This window comes from Mustelus asterias, chromosome 11, assembly GCF_964213995.1.
Source record: "Mustelus asterias chromosome 11, sMusAst1.hap1.1, whole genome shotgun sequence".
NCBI lineage: Eukaryota > Metazoa > Chordata > Chondrichthyes > Carcharhiniformes > Triakidae > Mustelus > Mustelus asterias.
In genome coordinates this window covers 105,877,092-105,883,181 of record NC_135811.1, presented here as the reverse complement: position 1 = coordinate 105,883,181, position 6,090 = coordinate 105,877,092, and positions in this window count along the sequence as shown.

Sequence of the window (6,090 nt, the reverse complement as noted above, 5' to 3'; positions counted from 1 at the left end):
AGGCAGAAGGCTAAAGTGCAGGACCTCGAAGGTAGTCATTTCTGGACTACGACTGGTGCTACGTGGTAGTGAGAATAGGAATAGGAAAATTAGGCAGATGAATGCGTGGCTTGAGAGCTGGTGCAGGGGGCAGGTATTTAGATTTTTGGATCATTGGGATCTCTTCTGGGGAAGGGCTGACCGGTTCAAGAGGGACGGGTTACACCTAAACTGGAGGGGGACTAATATCCTGGCGGGTAGATTTGCTAGAGCCACTCTGGAGGGTTTAAACTAGTTTGGCGGGGGGGTGGGACCCAAAGCAGTAGGGAGACGGAAGAGAACGTTGCGGACAGCACAGAAGTTAAAGAGAGCACGTTAAATAGTAAAGGCAGTGTTAATAATCCTAGTACTAGACAGATCAGGCAAAAGCAAGACAGAGAGCAAGGGAAGTCCAGATTAAACTGCATTTATTTCAATGCAAGAGGCCTGACAGGCAAGGCAGATGAACTCAGGGCATGGATGGGTACATGGGACTGGGATATTAAAGCAATTATTGAAACATGGCTAAGGAAAGGACAGGATTGGCAACTCAATGTTCCAGGGTACAGATGCTATAGGAAAGATAGAACAGGAGATGGAGAGGAGGGGGAGTTGCACTTTTGATTAAGGAAAACATCACGGCAGTACTGAGAGGGGATATATCCGAGGGTTTGTCCACTGAGTCTATATGGGTTGAACTGAGAAATAAGAAGGGGGAAATCACTTTGATAGGGTTGTACTATAGGCCCCCAAATAGTCGGTGGAAATTGAGGAGCAAATATGTAAGGAGATTACAGATAACTCCAAGAAAAATAGGGTGGTAATAGTCGGGGATTTTAACTTTCCCAACATTGACTAGGATAGCCATAGTATTAGAGGCTTGGATGCAGAGAAATTTGTTGAGTGTATTCAGGAGGAATTTCTCATTCGGTATGTGGATGGCCCGACTAGAGAGGGGGCAAAACTTGACCTCCTCCTTGGGAAATAAGGAAGGGCAGGTGACAGAAGTGTTAGTGAGGGATCACTTTGGGACCATTGACCATAATTCCATTAGTTTTTAGATAGCTATGGAGAATGATAGGTCTGGCCCAAAAGTTAAAATTCTAAATTGGGGCAAGGCCAATTTTGATGATATCAGGCTGGAACTTTCAACAGTTAATTGGGGGAGTCTGTGGGAAGGCAAAAGGACGTCTGGGAAGTGGGAGGCTTTCAAAAGTGTGGAATTGAGGCCCTGGTCAAGAAGAAGAAGGAGGCACATGACATGCATCGGCAGCTGGGATCAGTTTTTTGAGTCTCACATAGCAAACTACTATGTAAAGTTAAAGCACATGGGATTGCAGGTAATTTCTTGAGATAGATAGAAAGCTGTTTAGCAGATAGGAAGCAAAGAGTTAGTATGAATGGTTCTTTATCTGATTGGCAGTCAGTGATTAGTGGGGTTCTGCAGGGATCTGTGCTAGGACCTCAACTGTTCACATACATTCAGTTCCCTCTTCCAAATCATTAATATATTATCTCCAAATTTGCAGATGATACAAAATTGGGTGGGAGGGTGAGCTGTGAGAAGGGTGCAGAGATGCTTCAAGTGATTTGGACAGGTTGCGTGCATGGGCATCTGCATGGCAGATGCAGTGTAATGTGGATAAATGTGAGGTTATCCACTTTGGTAGCAATAATAGGAAGACAGATTATTACTTGAATGGGTGTAAATTGAGAGAGGTGGATACTCAACGAGACCTTGGATTCCTCGTGCATCAGTCACTGAAAATAAGCATGCAGGTACAGCAGGCAGTAAAGAAGGCAAATGTTATGTTGGCCTTCATAGCCAGAGGATTTGAGTATAGGGACAGAGACGTTTTGCTGCAATTGTACAGGGCATTGGTGAGGCCACACTGGTGTTTGGATGTCTTTGCTATCGAGAGAGTACAGCAAAGGTTTACCAGGCTGATTCCTGGGATGTGAGGTCTGTCATATGAGGAGAGACTAAGTCGGTTAGGATTATGTTCACTGGAGTTTAGAAGAGTGAGAGGGGAATCTCATAGAAACTTTTAAAATTCTAACAGGGTTAGACAGGGTAGATTCGGAAAGAATGTTGCCAATGGTGGGGGAGTCCAGAACTAGGGGTCATAGTTTGAGGATGAGGGGAAAATCTTTTAGACCTGAGGTGAAGAGAAATTTCTTCATCCAGAGAGTGGTGAATGTGTGGAATTCACTACCATTGAATGTAGTTGAGGTCAAAACGTTGTCTGATTTCTAGAAGAAATTAGATATAACTCTTGGGGCTAAAGGGATCAAGGGATATGGGAGCAAGGGGGAATTAGGATAGTGAATTCAATGATCAGCCATGATCAAGGTGAATGGTGAAGCAGGCTTGAAGGGCCCAATGGCCTACTCCTGCTTCTAGTTTCTATATTTCTATATAGTGATTTAGTCCACAAGCAGCTGCTGTGCAAAAAAGATTTTATGTTACAAGCAGCCATCTGTACGTTAACCGAACAATCAGATAAATAAAGCAGAGATTTTAGGAGGGTGTAATAACTCGGGAAGCCCGCTCGGAAAGGAATGATATTTATCTTTACTGCCGTGGCATACATACACAAGTCCCAGCATTCTTTTGGGTAAAACCAAGTAAACTAAATCAAACAAATTAAGGGATAAAATAAGGAGGGCAGTCCCATTAAAAGGGTAGGGCTGGGGGGGGTGGGGGGGGAGGGGGGTGGAACTGCCCTAAACAAAAACAAAGTCAAAAGGAAGCTTAAACCATCAAACTAAAATGTGATTAAGTTTAGTCACAATGTCAACAGTAAATCTATCTCATACAAGGAAAACAGTTCACATTCTTGTTTGTTATTTAAACCGAGGGGTTTCACCTTCCGGGGTTTCGCCGTCCAGGTCTCACGAGTTCTAACTGGAACAACAGTTCTCACTTGAATCCCAGTCTGGGACAAGAGTTCTGCAGACCCTTCTCAGTGTCTGTTTTATAAAGGGCTCAGGTGATGAGTTCCACCTGGGAAGGCCATTGCCTGTTACCAAGGGATCTTGTATATTCAACTAGTTGCACAAGGAGATCATCAACAGCGAGTCCCCATGGAACCCCTGAGTTCACGCTGCTAAAGAACTGGTGCAGGAGGGAGGGTCTCAGTTTTTTGGATCATTGGGATGTCTTCCAGGGAAGTGGAGCCTGTACAAAAAGGACGGGTTAGAGGCACCAATGTCCTGGCTGGGAGGTTTGCTAGTATGGTTCGGGTGGGTTTAAACTAATGTGGCAGGCGGTGGGAATCAGAACAGTAGGTCAGCAAATGTAGAAATTGGGGATGAGCATGGAACCAAGACCAGGCTAGCTAAGAGGAAGAACAGACTGGGGGAGGTCGAACTCAGTGGGCCCGGAGGTCTGGAGTACAAGTGCTTCAACGCAAGGAGTATAACAGGTAATACAGATGAACTTAGAGCCTTGATTCTTGCACGGAACCTGGATGTGGTTGCGATAACGGAGACTTGGTTAAAAGACGGACAGGACTGGCAGCTAAATATTACAGGATATAAATGTTTTAGGCGAGACAGAGGGGAAGGTTAAAGAGGTGGGGGAGTTGCAATACTGGTTAGGTACATATTACAGCTGTACAGAGGGAGGACACCTTGGAAGAATCATGCAATGAGACACTGTGGGTAGAACTCAGAAACAGGAAGGGGGCATTCACTATGATGGGGGTGTACTACAGGCCTCCCAACAGCCCACGGGAAGTTGATTAATCGGATATGCAAGCAGATTCTGGACAGGAGTAGAGTTGTTGGAGTGAGAGACTTTAATTTTCCTCATATTGACTGGAAATTCCTTAGGGCTAAGGGTGTGGATGGTGAGGAATTTGTTAAGTGTGTCCAGGAAGGCTTTTTGGAACAATATGTGGATAGTCCGACTAGAGAGGGGGCTATACTGGACCTAGTACTAGGGAATGAACCTGGCCAGGTCATCAAAGTTGCAGTGGGGAAATATGCTGCGAACAGTGACCACAATTCCGTAAGCTTTCGGATACTGATGGAAAAGGACGAATGTTGTCCTAGGGTTAAGGTGCTAAATTGGGGGAAGGCTAACTACAACCGGATTAGTCAGGATTTGGAGGCTGTTGTTTGGGGGAGGCTGTTTGAGGGTAAATCCACATTTGGCATGTGGGAGCCTTTTAAGGGGCAATTGATCGGAGTGCAGGACAGGCATGTGCCTATGAAAAGGAAGGACAGGAAAGGCAGGATACAGGAACCGTGGATGACCAGGGAAATTGTGAGTCTCGTCAAAAAAAAGGATGCATACATGAGGTCGAGGCAATTAAAAACAGATGAAGCATTTGAAGAATACAGGGAAAGTGGAAAAGAGCTCAAACAGGAAGTTAGGAGGGCAAGAAGAGGTCACGAAATGTTCTTGGCAGACAGAATTAAGGAGAATCCCAAGGCATTTTGTACATGTATTAGGAACAAGTGGGTAGCTAGAGAAAGAGTTGGTCCACTTGAGGACAAAGGAGGGAAATTATGTGTAGAACCAAAGGAAGTGGGTGAGATCCTTAATGAGTACTTTGCATCGGTGTTCACAAAGGAGGGACACGTCGATTGATGGTGTCTCGGAGGGGTGTGTAAACCCTTTAGAACAAAGGGTCATTTTGAGGGAGGAAGTGTTAGGTGAATTAAAAAGCATTAAGGTAGACAAATCCCCAGGGCCAGATGGCATTTATCCCAGATTATTGCGGGAGACGAGAGGAAATTGCTGGGCCTCTGACGGAAATCTTTGTTTCTTCGTTGGCCACTGGTGAGGTACCAGAGGATTGCAGGATAGCCAATGTTGCCCCGTTATTTAAGAAGGGTAGCAAGGATAATCCAGGTAATTATAGGCCAGTGAGCCTGACATCAGTGATAGTGAAACTATTGGAGAAGATTCTTAGGAATAGGATCTATGCACGTTTGGAACTGAATGGTCTTGTTAGTGACAGATAGCCTGGTTTTGTGCGTGGGAGGTCATGCCTCACTAATTTGATTGAGTTTTTTGAGGAGGTGACAAAAATGATTGACGAGGGAAGGGCTGCGGAAGTTGTCTACATGGATTTAGTAAGGCATTTGACAAGGTCCCTCATGGCAGGCTGGTGCAAAAGATTAAAGCTCACTGGATCAGGGTTGAACTGCTAGATGGATTCAGAACTGGCTTGGCCATAGAAGACAGAGGGTAGCGGTGGAAGGGTTTTTTTTTTCTGAATGGAGGTCTGTAACTAGTGGTGTTCTGCAGGGATCGGTGCTGGGACCTCTGCTGTTTGTAATATATATAACTCGGAAGAAAACGTAGCTGGTCTGATTAGCAAGTTTGTGGATGATACTAAGATTGGTGGAGTTGTGGATAGTGATGAAGATTGTCAGAGAATACAGCAGGATATAGATAGGCTGGAAAATTGGGCGGAGAAATGGCAGATGGAATTTAATCCAGACAAATGCGAGGCGATGCATTTTGGTAGATCCAATTCAGGTGGGAGCTATAAAATAAATGGCAGAGCAATCTTAGTATCATCCGCAAACTTGCTAATCAGACCAGCTATGTTTTCTTCCAAGTTATTTATATATATATATTACAAACAGCAAAGGTCCCAGCACTGATCCCTGCAGAACACCACTAGTTACAGACCTTCATTCAGAAAAAAAAATCCTTCCACCGCTACCCTCTGTCTTCTATGGCCAAGCCAGTTCTGAATCCATCTAGCAGTTCAACCCTGATCCAGTGAGCTTTAATTTTTTGCATAGACACACAGAGAGATCTGGGAGTACAGGTCCACCAATCCTTAAAAGTGTCAGCACAGGTGGAAAAGGTGGTGAAGAAAGCATATGGCATGCTTGCTTTCATCGGAAGGGGCATCGAGTATAAAAGTTGGCAAATTATGTGTATAATTTGGAGAAAACGTTGGTTAGGCCACATTTGGAATACTGGATCCAATTCTGGTCACCACACTACCAGAAGGACATGGAGGCTTTGGAGAGAGTGCAGAAAAGGTTTACCACGATGTTACCTGGTATGGAGGGTATTAGTTATGAGGAGAGATTGAATAA